Below are 16,452 nucleotides of genomic sequence, written 5' to 3'. Positions count from 1 at the left end.
TGGAGATGACTTTTGAGCCATCTTAGAAATATTTAACAAATTATCAAATATATTAAGTACCTGCTGTGTGCTTTGCACCCTCCCCTCCCCCAAGAAAATGACCTTCACATCAAATAAGACCCCCCTCCAAAAAAAAAAAACATTATTAAGGAATTATATGTCAGGAAGGTAATGAATGGCCCTCAGGGATTTCAAGTCACCTAACCTGGATCAATCAATCCTTCAACAGGCATGTGCCAGCTGGTTAATGATAAAAAGTTTATGTAAAATAAGCTTCCACCTTTCAAGTCGCTTTGGCAGTCTTAGTGGGGAGAGAGAATAGGTTACTGAAATGATTTCTCTCAAGGATTTGGATGTTCCCTCCTGTTTGCAACCCAAACTACTGATCCGATGTGATTTCAGTTTAGGTCCTCTTGTGGCAAAAATGGGGGGGCATCTCATTTATTTTGTATTATACATCAACTGGTGTACTATTTATACAGTACATAAGAATTCAAGCAAGCAAAGGTCTCAAAAGACAAGGCTGGTCAGGAAACATTTCTTGGAGGGGAGAAGACATTTGAGTTGGACTTGAAAAGATAACTAGAAAGACCACATGGAGAGGTATGAGCAGAGCTGGTCAGGCAAGAAGACCACTGTGGACAATTTGAGAATAAAGTCTAGAACAAACTTGGGGCTTGTGATTAAATTCTAGGGATAACCCCCCAAAAACATTTGTTTTCTCCCTGAGCTATTTTGGGGAGAGATGGGGCAAGAGGACCTCTTTGTGCTCTTGGAGGGGCTGATAAAAAGCAGAGCTATCCAACTCATTCTGCTTGCTTGTTTTGCACCCTTCCCTCTCCCAAGAAAATGACCACATCAAATGACCCCCCCCCCCAAAAAAACAACATTATTAATTATTATAATTAATATATATAATATATATATAATATATAATTAATAATTATTAATTATATGTCAAGAAGGTAATGAATAGTCCTTAGGGATTTCAAGTCACCTAACCTGGATCAATCAATCCTTCAACAGGTATGTGCCATCTGGTAATGACATAAAGCCAGTCTGCCCTCAAAAAGCTCATATTCTAATGGAAACAGGACAGTTTGGGGATACAAATAAGAGGGGAAGGACCAATGGCCCTTCGGGAGCAGGAGCAAAGGCAGATGGAAAATCATCTTTTTTTTTTTTGTCCTGTTGATAATCATATCTGGTGCTGAGTAAAGACAAGAATTTTGTTTTCTGGGTCTTTGGTAGCTCAGGCTGCTGGCATTGGCAGGTCACACCACAGGGTTTGCTTCCCAATCAGCAGTGGACATAGCAATGCCAGGCATGGGGAGGTACTATCACATCTGGAGCTTGTGGGTTTAACTGCCCAATGGGGCCCCTTGGTAGTGGTGGTGGCCAGGAAAGTGAACCCTTTCTCCACAGTGATTGCTACCATGTGGAACTTATTGGAGGTAGGGAGAATTAGATAAGATTAATAGACTACAGCCCCCTAAATCAATCTCAATCTATTGTTTGACCCTTTCAAACACAAAGAATGAGTCACTAGATTTGCAGATGTAAATCTAGTTGCCACCTGTCTAGGAAAAATAATAAACACCAAGTGTTATTGAAATAAATCATCTGGAGAGAGAAGATATGTGTCCTGCAATAAGCAGCACCTAATTTAATTTCTTTCCTAAAATAACTTTTATTACAGATCATTCCATGGCAACATGAACAATAAAGAACACAGAGACCAACTGCTACACATCTTTGCAGTAGAAAAATAAACATCACAAAAAATGTTCCTGGGGAGTCAAGAGTGGGTCACTAGAAGCGTAGTAATAGGAGTGCTATTGTCTCTAAGGTGTCTTAGCCAGGAGTTTAAACCTGATAGCCCAGGGCAGGAGTTCTTTGATTTTCATAATAGTTTACCAGAACCACTACAGAAGTAGTTACTAATTTTTTCATTGCACGATAGTCAGTATTGCACGATCATGATTCCACATTTTTAACACATTGACTTTTTTTATTTAAAGTCCTGAATTCTCTCCCTCTAATTCTCCCATCATCCATGGAGAAGGTATGCAGTGTGATTGATGCCCATGTGAGAATTTATTTCTTATATACTATACTAACTTCTATTTAAGGGCTATGGATTAAAGAGAATTTTTGTGTACTGTGTCTGGGTTCTGGATCAGAGACACTGCTTTTTTACATTTTCTTTGTCTTTAGTAATCCTAATAAATGTTTTCTTTTCACATACATATAAGTATATATATATATATATATGCATATATATATATATATACACACACACATATATATAGTTAATTTTCCCAATTACATTGTAATAACTTTATGAAATCTGAAACAAATTTCTGAAATTCTGTGACATGTAAGATCTAAATTGTCTCCCTCCCACCACCTCCCAGAGATGGTAAACAATTTAATCTGGGTTTACATGTATTATCATGCAAAACAGACTTCCTTATTGGTCATTGTTTTAAGAAAATATTCAAACCAAAATCCCAAAATAAAAACTTAAATAAACTAAAGTGAAAGCTAATATGCTTTGATCTGCATTCCAACTCCAACAGTTCTTTCTCTGGAGGTGGACAGCTTCAGAATTGTCCTAGATCATTGCATTGCTCAAAGTAGCCAAGTCACACTTGATCGTTCCGCAATATTGCTGTTACTGTGTTCTGCTTATTTCACTCTGCATCAGTTCATGGAGGTCTTTCTGGCTCTTTCTGAAATCATCCTGTGTGTCATTCCTTATAGCACAATAGTATTCCATCACCATCAGATACCACAATGTGTTCAACCATTGAAGGACTTCCCCTCCATTTCCAATTTGCCACCACAGAAAGAGTCACTATAAATATTTTTGTACAAGTAGGTTCCCCCTCTTTTTTAATTATTTCTTTGGTATGCAGACTCCGTAGTGGTATCACAGGATCAAAAGAGATGCAGTTTTATAGCCCTTTGAACATTAGTAGCAAATTGTCCTCCAGAATGGTTGTTTCACTTCTTAATTCCACTTTCAAGTTCATCACATCTCTTCCAACATGTATCATTGTCCTTTACTGTCATACTGGCCAACCTGAGAGGTGGGAGGTGGTACCTTGGAGTTGTTTTAAGTTACATTTCTCTAATGGAGTGATTTTGAAGAACATTTTCCTTTTGACAAAATTTGGTTACTAGAAAGGTGAGAAAAGGATTCTCTTCTTGCCTATGTGGCCTTCATCACATGGGGATGAGGAGGGGTGGATAGTATGATGGGCCACCTCCTACTTAGCTTTTTATCAGTTAGAGATGTCTTGGGATGTTCAAGGGAAGAACTGAATAATAAACTTCCTTAAGTGGCTCTCCTGAGCCAAGAGTCGGAATATTTGGTTATCAAGAGAATCGTTTGACCAGATTAGGATGTTTTGACTAGTCAATTAATAAATTATTTTAAAATTAGGAAATACTGCCTCTCAAGAACTTCAATCATCATACCCAATATATATGAAATTCACTTATTAAATGCCCATGTGCAAAACTGCCATTTGGTCAATAAAATAAACCTCTGCCTTTAAGTGTTCAGTGCCTCATCATCTCAACTTCAACCCTGGATTAAAAGGGTTTTAGCATCAGGCCCACCTCTAATTCAAGGCATGCAATAAGAGAGCATAAAAATAATACCAGCTAGCAATTTGCTTTGCAGTTTTTAAAGTTATTTACAGCAATTTACAGTTATTATCTCACTTGATGCTCACAACCATTCTGGGAGGTGAGTATCATTTTTGTTCTCTGTAAATCCTCATGTTACAGAGAAGGAAACTGAGGCAGGAAAAAGTGAAATGAGCTCCAGAGTCTAATAAGATAACCTTACAAGCAACTAAGAAGAAAAATATTGTGTATCTCAACAATTAGAACCACACAGATTTATTCATCAAAGGTGAAAAACAGGATTAGGAAACATTGAAAATCAAGGGAAATTGGGCTTCATCTTGAATAGACTATTTTACTAAACTATCTACGTTCTATGAAAGAAAAGAAAATTCATTCTCCACATCTTTTCCAAGAGCAAGCAAAGGAGAAAGCAAATCTTTATGAGGTCTTTGATGTGCAAATTAACCTTAGAGAACTTTAAAAACTAGAAACATTGAAACTGTGCCTAGGACCTTTGAAATGCAAATCAAGTGTGTGCTTCAATGAAGAAAAAAGCTGGACAAACTTAAAAACTGTGTCCTGTAAGTGCCAATTCAATGTAAGTGTTACACAGGATTAGTTAGAAGAAGAAAAAGACAAAAACAACTATGACCACAACAAATCAAAGCAGTAGAGTTATGATCTGCAATTTTCTACAGACATATGACGGGAATCAAAATAATTGAAGTGTTGATGATTGACTACTTTCTCATCTGCTCTGAAATTTCAGTAAATTAACTAATGGCTTCAAACCCTGTAAGAGGAGGGAGCAGGAAGGGTATCTTGAAAGGTAATTAAAAGTTACAAGTAGATTTGGGAAGGGAGTGGATAGATAAATTAAATGAAACTGTTAAAATACAATAAAATAAATGAGGAAATAAGGAAAGGATTTCAACTAAATTCATCAAACACCTAATCTAAATGTCTGGCTTTTTGCTAGGAGATGAAGTTACAAAAACAAAGGAAAAAAATCAGGGACATCACAAGGATCTTCTATAGTTTTCTCCTACAGGAAAGATGATGATGATGATGATGATGTGTGTGTGAGAGATTCACAAAACAATGACTAAAAAAAAGTGTGGAGAAGGAAGCAAGTCATCCCAAAGCAACATTCCTTCTTTGGTGATGATGGGACAAGGGAGGTGAGGGCTTTGAGGTTGAATCCATTAAAAATTAAATTTAGGAACTATATTTAGTATTGTGTATTTGGGAAAAGGCTGGGTTTAGACTCATTCTATTTGGTGAAGGTAGATTGTAATCTTTATGGATGAAATAAACATATCATAGTATATATAGTAAAAGGAAAAACATTTTACTTATTTTGAAAATAAAGGGATCAGGCATCACTTACAAATGATGTTGTGCACAAGAAATATACTCAAGGTGTTCCATGTGCCCATAAATTTGGGAATGGGGGGCAGCTGGTTAGCTCAGGGGATTGAGAGCCAGGCCTAGAGATGGGAGGTCCTAGGTTCAAATCTGGCCTCAGACACTTCCTAGCTGTGTGATCCTGGGCAAGTCACTTGACCCCCATTGCCTAGCCCTTACCATTCTTCTGCCTTAGAGTCAATACACAGTATTGACTCCAAGATGGAAGGTAGGGGTTTAAAAAAAAATGGGGGAATGGTTAAACAAATTATGTAAATTAAAGTATGTAAATTAATATTATTTCCTAAGAAATGAAAAATATGAAGAATTCAAAGAAACATGGTATATGAAGTGATAAATAAAATGATCCAAAAACTATATATACATATATAGTTACAGAAATATGTAATTAAAGACAATATAACAGTGATAACAAATCACTTAGAAAAGTCACCCAATGAAGAGAACAGAACAAGAAAAATTTATAACATCAATATTATAAAATGAACAATTTTGAGGACTTTACTAAACTGATGAAGTATGAAATGAGAACAATTATCCAGTACCAACACCATTAAAAAAAATAACTTGAAACTGTAAGAACTATAATCAGTATAATGATAATTCATGATTCCAGAGAACTGATAACATAACAAGCTATCCATTTTAGAGAGGTGATGGATTTACAGTGAAGAATGAGACAGGTTTTTGTGCACAATCTTTGGGGGAATTGGATTTTACTTGATTATGAAGAAATTTGTTCTCCTCCCCCCACCCTCTTTTTTTCCCAATGAATTGGAGATTGGAAGGGAAAGAAAAGAAATTTCTATTTTTTAATTTTTTTAAATTTTTTATAGAAATTATGGAAAGGTCAGGAATGCTACAAATGTTGTATACACTTTTAAATGAGGTCACTGTATTCATTTTAATTTTCCTTAATACTCTTCTTCTCCACAAGAGGTCTTTCAAGAAGTGGAAGTAAACTGTAAATGTATATACTATAAAAATAAAACTTAAATTGGAAAAAAGAAAAGAAAAAACCATTTAGTGCAGACACAGAAAGGAGCAGGATGTTTTTGTTGCTGTGTATATTCATACATACCATTAACAGTTGTAATGAAGAGAAGTTTATGGGTATAGAAGTTCAATCATTTGCAAACTTTTTTGGTTCATTTGTTAACATTTTGTTTCATTTGTTCATTTTCTTCTGCTCTTTTAACCATTGTAATAATTGCTTAAGTAAAAGTTTTACAAAAATTCACCATACTAGGAAAAAGTCACAGTTGCAAAAATACCATAAGGACAACAGAGAAACAATGGTGCAAGCAGGCTATATAGCACATGTCCAATGATGATTTGCAACAATAACAGAATTGTTACATAGGATAAGGAAAGGAGATGAGCCCGCCATGTTGCAAGAATAGAGAATGTGGAAAGTACTTTGAGGGCACCAATTAAGTACTGAAGGTGCCTTTCAGTACTCTGGGTCCATGTTCTATGGGGATATTACAGAAGGAGACAAGAACCAATCACACAGGATAGAAAGGTAAGGAAAAGTGATCAGGTAAAATCATGGCACCGTTGCATTGCTTCATCCATCATTTCTTTTGCTGTCAGTAAAAAGTAGGCAAGTCCTCTATGCGCATGGGCTGTACTCTTCCTTGAATCATAAAAGGACTGTGACATAGTATGTGTATTGGAAGCAGCTACTTCACTGCAGATTATTCCTCAGATCCCTTTATTTTTGTTTGATTTTTTGTTTAAGCACAAGCCCATGCATGAAGTCTTCCTTAACTAGCTCAGCTCACGGAGACCTCACTGTCCCCTGAGTTGCCGTAGTACTTAATTTTTTTACTCATTGGGTGTAAAACTAGGCTGGCTTGTCTTGTTAGCTGTTTGTTCGTAGACAAAGTAGGTATGAGAAAAACATATTATACAGATGAATAAACAACTAACATCCAAGTTCTGTGCTGAGAGGAATGGCTACTGCTTCTTCAAAAGAATCTTGAACTCTGCCTTACTGTGGCAAAGGCTATTTTATTTCATTCTCAAGAGCCAATGCTAGAGCTGTTCCAGCCAGCAAGCAAATCCAGGGAATGGGAGCAGACAGGCTCCCTTTTATTCAGGAGAATCAGTCCTTCCCCTGTTCACCACTGGCCAGTTACTTCAGTTATAATCTAGTCCAGAGAGCCAGGTGATCACCACTCATCTACAACCCCAATCATTCACTTGGGCTTTAACTAATCAAAGTAAAGCATCTTCACCTGTTAGCCTCTTCAAGGACTAACTTATCCTGTCTTCCTCCTCATGTCCTTCTGACAGATGTGAGGGAAAGAAGCCCATGCTAGGAATGTGAAACAACGCAATTTTCTTTTTACTCCATTATAGGGGCTCAGGAGAGGAGTTCACCATCTTGTCAGGACCTGTTCCTCACATATGCCCAATGAGCAAGACAAAAATTCAGTGCTTATTTCATTTTAGCCAGTTTGATAGGCGTGAGATGATATCTCAGAATTGTTTTGATTTGTGTCTCTCTAATCAATAATGCTTTAAAGCATTTTAATATAGTTTTGAATTCTTCATCCAAAAACTCTCTCTTCATATCTTTTGACCATTTATAAATGTTAATTTTTTTAAAAACCATGAAAAGACCTACATGAAGTTGTGAAGAATGAAACGAACAGAACCAAGAGAGCTCTATATGTGAAAACAGAAATATAGTTTGAAGAACGACTTATGTATGTCCACATCTAGAGAAAAACTGATAAACAGAAACAAATAAGACATAGTTTTATATGTCATATATACATATATACATATATACTCTATATACACACATATTTATGCCAAATGATGTTGTTTCTTTGGGAGGGAAGAAAGGGAGGATGTTACTTGGATATTTTAATGTAACAAGTAGCAAAAAATAAATAAATATAATTTTAAAAAATTAAGTATTGTGAGAATTCAGGGAAAAGGAAAAATTATTGTTAATTCCCTGTGTCTGAAAATAAATACACATAGAAATAAATACATATATATATGTTTATTAGATGTGTGTGTATTGTCTCCTCAACTGGGATGGAAGTCCTTCACGGGTATAATATTGCTTTGCAATAGCTAATTAGCATCTTTCAAGTCTCAGCTAAAATTCCACCTTCTAGAGAAGCTCTTTCTTGATCTCTCTGAATTCTAGTTTTTCTCTGTCCATTATTTCAATCGATGCTGTGTGTTAGCTTGTCTGTACCTATTTGTTTGTGTGTTGTCTCATCCATTTAGATTGTGAGTTCCTCCAGAACAGAATGTCTTTTTTCCTCTCTCTTTTTATGTCTGGCACTTAGTGCGGTGCCTGACATATAGTAGGCACTTAATAAATGCTCTCTGGCTTATATTTTATGGCACTAAAGATACAAATCCCAAAATGAGAAAGGTCCTGCTCTCAAGAATTTTATAGCCTAATCATAATGAGGATTCCCACCCAGGGAGCAGAACTACAAGCTGTCGATGTGGAAATTCCAGCTAGATGGATTTGAGTTCAACATAAAGAACAATTTTCTAACAATCACAGCTGTCCCCAAATGGAATTGATTGCAGTGTTAGGGCGTTGCTCATCACAATGGCTGCTTGTTGGATTGTAGATTAGACTCTGGTTTCTGCTGTGGGTTGGATTAGATAACCTCTAAAGGGTTTTACACTTAATGAGGTTCTATCATTCTAATTCGTGCTACAATGTTAATAATGTATTACTGCTCCCTGGAAGTATATACTTGCAATTGAGAGAGGCATTGGGGGGTAGTAAACAGCCCTGAACACCCCGGCAGAACAATTACTAACATTTCTATAGCTCGTTCAGATTTTTGAAGCACTTTACCTACATTATCTCATTTGATTCTATCTCCATTTTATTTTATTTTATTCAGATTTTACAGAAAGTTTATTTTTCCAATACCACAAGGGACCCGCAAGAGCAGTGCTTTCTCTGGGCAGCTCTGCAGACCAAACCGGTTTCAAAGTGTCCACTATGTAGTGGACCCAAAGGACACAGGGAAGAAAAGAGGAAGAGGAGGCTCCCAAAGCTCCGGGCTCTCTGCTCCTATCTTTGGTAAATGGGCTTTTGAAATTGTCAACTTGGCCTTGCCAATACCGCTTTCCAAATCACCACTTTCTTCTCTGTTATCTGTCATCTCACAAAGTTGCCACAACGGATTGAAGAGTGAGGCGGGGACGGGGTGGGACAGGATGGGGAGGGGAGAAGAGACAGGTAAATGACCCCGACTCCACTCCACGGCCATTGGGGAAAAAAGGCTATGGGGAAACTGAAATTTAACAGGATATTCAAGTATATAACTAGAAGGGAATAAAAAACTGGGAGGTGGGTAGGAGCATGAAATAAGACAAACAGGTAAGTCTCCTCAGTAAAGAATTGGCGGGGGGGGGGGGGGGGGGGGGGGAACCACCGGAGCAACTTTTTATCTTCCCAATTCCACTGTCCCAGGTCAGGTCAGACCAATCCACACAGGCACATCCGTAGTAAAGCCAATCAGGCTTCCTCGGGCCCCCTGAATTCAAACCCTCGAGGACACCCCTCGCCGCCAGGGAGCCCCACAGCAATGAATACTGTCCATGACAATGGGCGCCTCGTCATAAATGTTCCTGGAAATCTGCCACGTGTGGCAACTGAAAGCCTGCTGCAGAATTTCTGTTTTTAAAAAGAAGGCGCAAAGGAGCCAGATGTATTCGCTGGGCAAGGTGTGGGTAGGCGGACCTTGAAATTGCACCTGCAGTCAGTCCGCCCGCAGTTACCTGCGTGGGAGAGAGAGGGAGCTGGGCGGCTGGGCCAGCGGATGGATCCACCGGGAAACGCTTCCTGGAGGCCACCCGCACCCTGGGAGGGCCGGAATACCGGGGCTCGGACTGCAGATGTAATACTGAACGCAATACTGCTGAAGACAGAAAGGAAGGGAACAGACCTTTATGCTCCCTGTACAAGGCGTCCATTTACAGAATTGGCCAGTACTGTGCACAACATATAAATACATGCTAAAACGTTAGAGATGCATAGAGGATACTTACAAGAGTCAAAGGTTTCGCTTTATGCATCCAAGAAGAAAGAGTTAAAAATATAAAAGTAAGAAACACACTGCTTTGAAATGTAAAATGTTTTTCACATACACAGGGGCGCTCTCACGGTAAGTCCAAAATGGCCTGAAGAGCAGCGGGAAGTCCTCTGCCCCACGGCTGAACCCCGAGTCCGGAGACAGTCCCGGCCGCCTCACCCAGGATGAGTGGCCCGTTCCCGCCACACTGGGAGCCCAGAGTTCTGGCAGGTCTAGAATTCCTCCAGGCCGCTGAGAGATAGATGTCAAGACAGGAAAGCTTCCCAATTTGCTTCTCTGGAGCAGAGGGCAGGATGACTGGCTCAACGCTGAAACCCCCCAGGGTCAAACACGGCTCTCTCAACAAGGCATCATGTAAACGTCTAGGTGGATGCCCTTGCTTGGCCAGGCTGAGTCCCTGCCATCTCTTTAGGCTCTGAGGAGCTCCCAAATCCTCCCTCTGCTTCTGAGGGTGGTCAGTAGGGGAAGAAAACGCTGACTTGTGACAAAGGAGCAGAAAAAACAGGTGGCAAGACTCGAGGGGAAGACTGAAATTGTCCCATTTAAGCAAAGCGGGTCCCAATCTAACTTGGTCCCTCATAGAGGGTGCAGCCTCCAGTTGTCCCTTACCAGTGCTGCTGAAGGTCCTACTGCTTCTACACTGGAGGGCAGGCTCCCTCTAGTCACAGGTTAGACTTGGGAGATGTAACAAAATCTCCATAATGGTGTCAAGCTAGAAAAACCCCTCCAGTAAGGGAAGGCTCAAGAAGTTTCGTGAACAGAGGGCTTGAGCACTGTGGATGTGAGAGGAAGGCTGGAGGGGTTCCTGCTCAGTGTAATATTGTCTCTATTGCTATAAAGAATATTTTCCTGTGTATAGATTTTGGATTGTTATCAAAATACACACACTAAATATACATTTTTTTTCCAGTGACCATCATTTATTATCTCACCACAAGGCCCAAAACAAAGCTTTGAGGGCCCAATACAGTCATTGTGACAAAATGCCCCGCAGCCTTTACACATAATCATAGCTTTAAGGCTATGGGAGCATTGGAGTGAGATTTCTTCCATGCTTCTGCTTATGGGTGAACATTTGCACAGAAAGTGATGCACTGTGGTTTGAAGTAAAGTTGGCTTTGTGGTTAAGCTGCATCACACTCCCAGCAAGGCTTCTGGGAGAGGCCAGTGTGCTAGATGAATAAAATTAAAACTAGTGGAATTCAACTGCAGCTTAGAAAGCTTCCCATTAAATGCCTCTTTGATATTGAGCTGGTAGGGGACAGAAGGCTTTAATGACTGGTTGGGCCCTTTTCCAGTTCTTTGGGGAGCTTGAAGATGGCAAATCCATTACAAGGGGCATCCTCTGAAAATGTTCCTTCAGTTCAAAAGGCCTGTGGCCAATGGTTTTTCCTGTTCTCTGCATTATGGTTGGGTGGGCTAGCTCCATAGGCCAGCATGTTCTCATTCCTGATGCTGCTAAGAGAGTTGAGGGGCTGCTTTGGTGGCCATTCTGCCCTCCATGTCTGTACTCCTCCCCCAAATACTGTGCCTTTGCTTAGTCCTGGCTTCCAGTTGGAAAAAAAAATGGCTCCACAGTAGGGATATTGGGAGGTAGTGGCTCTGCTGACCTGGAATGATACAGGGCCACAGGAATTGTGTTCCCAAGGAATTGAGAGTCAAAGAGGTTCTTCCCTTGACCACCAAAAAAGTTTTTATCTATTGGGGCCCCACAGGCTTGATTGGGCATTTGGAAACAAGAACCGAGGTATCCTCAAGGCAGTTTGCTTTCTGGTACTTCTACCCAGGGATGAATCTTGTGTTTTTACAGACTTGGGGTTAGAGTCAACTCTTTTTGTTCTTTAAAATGGAGGGAAAAGTGTTTCTCTTTGGACTCCACTTCTTCCAGTTTCCCAGAAGATCCTACCAGGTTTGCTGATGGCTGTGGGGAGCTTGAATTTGGGATTACCCTGGAGTTCTTTGGAGGGAGTGTCTGGGGGAGTGTCAGGAATCATCCCCTTCGGTTTGGGAAGCACTGCCCTAGGATTATGACACTTCTGTGGAAGCAGATCCCTTAAAGCCCTTGGGGAAGCTGGAACTATTTCTTCCAGCAACATTTCCATTTGTTTCAGGATCAGGAGGGGATTCTCTAAAGGAATCCTTGCTATTCTGCTCCATGTTTTCAGAAAATGGTTGCCTGGCTTCCAATTTGGAAGAACTAGATGCTACTGGCAGGACCTTTTTCCAGGGTGAAGTTGCCTTTCAGTAACTGCATTATCAGGGGATTGTTGGCCTCAGTTGTTGATACAGGATAGGCCAGGCATGGAGACCCTGGCTGTTTTTCAGAACTGCCTTGTGTCAAAGACTTAGTGGGCACTTCAGCCAGACAGAAACATGAGACATCCAGCTCTGAAGCTCCATCTCCTTATTCCCTGAAGTTACTGAAGGCAAGTCAGCCTTATATGCTTCTCTTTTAGTTTTGAAAGAGGAGTCAGACTGATTCCAATCACATTTCTCAGCCTCACTCACGAATGTCAGAAGATGGCTGGATCATAGCATCATCTGGTTGGCCATTAGTAACAGTGAGAGGTAATAGAGAGTCTTCTGACTCACTCGTGAGGATGTGAAACCCTAGCTTTCCTCCTCAATGGGAGAAGAGGACAAGTCACCTTTCTCAGCTAGTAGCCAGTCTCCTTCTAGCAATCTCTCCTAACAAGGCTTGTTCCCCATCTATGGCATGTCCAGGTGACAATAATTGTGTTCCTTGTAGATTTAGCCTACACTTTCTGTAAGTCCTCTAACACCTCCTTCATCACAGTTCCCTCTATGTCTCCCCCTGGCCCACTCCCACCTCCAGTGGAGGCTGTGGCAGCTTCTCTCTGGGTTTGGGCTTGCAGAGTGAGGACCTTAATGTCTGGGAGGGTTCTGGCACCAGTTCTGCCCTAGCTGGAGAGTTCTGTGTTGGGGACAAATTCGGGGCCATATCTGGAAAGCCGCTTAACCACCCAGGGCGGTTTGATACATGAAAGCTGAATCCAGATGGGCGGGACTTTGGGCTCCTCTTTAATTAATAGCCTGCGGCTTTTCGGGGTGAACACTTTCAATTGTGTTACTTTAAGAAAGGACTGAAGATCTTCAAACCCAGGCTTCTTTTCCAGAAAGGAGGAAGCAGCTGCCTGCTCAAAGTATTTCCATTTCTGGTCCTCTGCCTCCTGGTCAATGTTCTCCTGAGACAAGATGGGAATTCTTCTGAGAGAGGTGGAGGCTAAGGCCAAGTCATCTGGACTATTTTGGATCCTGGCAGTCATGGTCACAATTGGTGTGTCTGGAGTGTCGGGTTTTAATTCTGTGAAGGACACACCAGGCAGACATGAGCTGCTTCCTTCTGTTAAGTCTGTTCCAGCCTTTTCTTCTTTATAAAGGGAAGAATCTGGCACCACAGGTATCTCCTTAGTGGTTTCTGTTTGTTCAGCTTCATGTTTCTTATACAGACTTCTTCTGGCTCTACATCAAAAGTCTGGAATAGAACTTTTCTTGAAGTGGCCATCCCATTGAGGGGTAGCAGGACTCCATGTTGGGATGGCATTGCATTCCCTGTGTCACACAAGCCACCCTTGAGATCAGCTTCCTCTTGGCCAGAATTCTGCTGCACTGACTCTTCTCTGGTCAAACCCAACTTTTGTCCATAGTAATCTTAAAATAATTTTCCTTTCCACTGTTCTATCTTCTTTCCTTTCTCCATTTCTTGTCGTATTCTGACTTGCATCTCATGAGTGAATTCACTGTTCTGGCCAACTCTGAGCTGCGTGGGTGAAAAATTCATTATTCAGAGCACTGCTGCTGAGTTGCATCAGGCCATCTGTCCCAACCTGTCTGTCCACCTCGGGTAGGAGGTGGAGGAGTTGTTGCTGGAAATGTGAAGGAAGGGCATTGAAGTTTTGAGAATTTATCAGGGCACGAAGATTTGTGTTGACAAGGATAGAATCAAGTACATCACAATCTATCTCCTCTATTCTGTTGCACTTCATTTGCCCCCTTGCTGGTTTCCTGATACTTTGCAAAATCTGGGACTGGTCCCCGCTAATTTCCACCCCCCCATTACGCATGGCAGTGCTGCAGAGGGCCAGGGAGCTACTGTTGCTGCTAGATGTGCTGCTGCTCTCTCCATTAGCATATCTTCCAGAAAATCCTGATGCAGATTCCATGTGTGCGCTGTTTACTTTTAGAGGGGTCAAGACAACTCGAGGTAACATCATCGCAGTCTTTTTCGGTTCACTTGTCTGTGAAGCAGCTCTGTAAGTCTCCCTGGGAGTAGAGACAGTTATTCTTTGAGGCTCTGTAGAACAAGAGGCATTGGAAGAGGTTTCATCAAGAGATACATCATTATCACCACTCACGGTGGTGGCTTCATAGGATCCATAGCTTTCTACATCTGCTGTGTCCTCCACCTCTTCTCCTACAGGGACAGATGGATCTCTAGACCACTGTAAGGCATCCTTCTTGAGCGTGAAAAGGCTGATTCGTCCAGGAAGTTTGTAAAAGAGTCCCTCACCACCTCGAGAATTGGAATTTAGCATGGCGTTGAGGCAAGCCAAGGGGGATATCCCACTCATCTCCTTTAGTCTTTCAGCTTCGATGACCTGCAGAATCTGTTTTGGGGTCATTGGAGCATCGGAGTAGTTTTCTAATACCAAGCGGGCGGCCTCTGCCCACGTGCGCTCCTTCTTCCTCTTCTGTTTGTCCTTCATCCTCCTCTTCCTCTGCGGGGATAGCGGCACGCGGGGCCTCCTCACGGACCTGGCCGGCACGGGGCATGAGGGGCCAGGCAGCGTTGGGACTGAGGCCGGCGGCTGGGGGCTCGTGGTGGCGGTGCGGGGCCCGAGCCCTCGAGGGCAGGGGACGCGTGAGGATGAAGGTAGTGGTGGCGAAGGAGGCGGAGGTGGCCGTTCCATTCACCCCAGATGTGCCCTTACCACAGCGGCGGCAGCGGCCCGTGATCACTAAGGAATGCTTCTGCCCCACATAACAACGCGGTCAGAGGTCACGGCTCTGGCGTCCGCCCCGCCCCTCGGCCACCACCACCACTGCCACCACCACCGCCTCCTCGCGCTGCTTTCCTGGGCTCAGCCTTGGGCCTCCTGGCTGAACTACCCATTGCCAGCTAATGAGGGAAAGTGAGAGAGGAATAGGAAAATGGCTTTCCAGGCCGCCCGGTGGGGGGATAGATGTGCATGGGAGAGCGCCAGCGTATGTGTCTATGTGTGGAAGGGATTGAGGCGTGGGCGGGAGGGCACTAGCCCCACTTTAGGGCTGTGGAAGCTTGGACTTTAAAAAAGGTCAGGGTTTACCCAGGATCCCAGAGTTCGGGACAGTCAACGCTAGTTTTCTCCCGACTACAAATCAGACAGTTTTTGTTCTGAGCTTGATTTCTATTAGTTTCCTCCTATAGAAAATGAGGACAATGATGGCACCTACCTCTCAGGGTTGTTACGAGGATCAAATGAGATAATAATGGTAAAATGCTTAGCACAGTACCTGGCACATAGTAAGTGCTATTTGAATGTTAGTTCTTACCGTCATCATCATCGTCATCCTCCTCCTTAGTCCGATGTCATCATCATCGTCAGTAGTAGTGATAGAAGTAATAACAGCAGGAGCAGTAGCAGTAATAGTAGTAAGAAAACTTGAGTCCAAGTTGTGGCTCTGGTCTGTCGACTTACTAGCTAACTAGTCATTAATGGGCAGCTAGGTGCAGCAGTGGATAGAGTGCCAGGTCTGGAGTGGAGAAGACTCCTCTTCCTGAGTTCACATCTTGCCTCAGACACTTGCTACTTGTATGATCTTGGGAAGTCACTTTACTCTGCCTCAGTTTCCTCTTCTGTAAAATGAGCTGGACAGAGAAATGGTAAACTAGTTCAGCATCTTTGCCAGGAAAACTCCCAATGGGATTTTCATGAAGAGCTGGACAAAACTGAAAAGACTGAACAGCAACAATCAGGTTAACCTTTCTGAGTCTTGGTTTCCTCATTTGTATAATGAGAATCATAACCCCTCTTTATTTTTCTTCTGGTGTTGTTGGAAGGCAAGGAGATGATGGATGTAAAGCATTTTGTAATAATTAGAGCAAGAGTACTATGTGATGCTTTGAGATTTACAAAACACTTGATTTGATTGCCATATTTGCTCCTGCCTAAGATTCCATTAGTCAAGCCCAACTGGCATTCTCTCTTCTTATGGAGGAGAAAACAGGGACAGGAAGATAAGTGACTTTCCCATAGTCAAACAAATAGAGTGTTGGAAGTGCGATTTA

General features: G+C 41.8%; 1 pseudogene; it reads right to left on the bottom strand.

The window, feature by feature from the left end:
• Positions 1–11,074: 11,074 nt before the first annotated feature.
• Positions 11,075–15,637, bottom strand: LOC103105673 (polycomb group protein ASXL1-like; annotated as a pseudogene).
• Positions 15,638–16,452: the final 815 nt, after the last annotated feature.

This window comes from Monodelphis domestica, chromosome 6, assembly GCF_027887165.1.
Source record: "Monodelphis domestica isolate mMonDom1 chromosome 6, mMonDom1.pri, whole genome shotgun sequence".
In the NCBI taxonomy this organism is placed as follows: domain Eukaryota; kingdom Metazoa; phylum Chordata; class Mammalia; order Didelphimorphia; family Didelphidae; genus Monodelphis; species Monodelphis domestica.
Note: the sequence above shows the minus strand (reverse complement) of the source record. Positions and strands in the feature narration are given on the sequence as shown.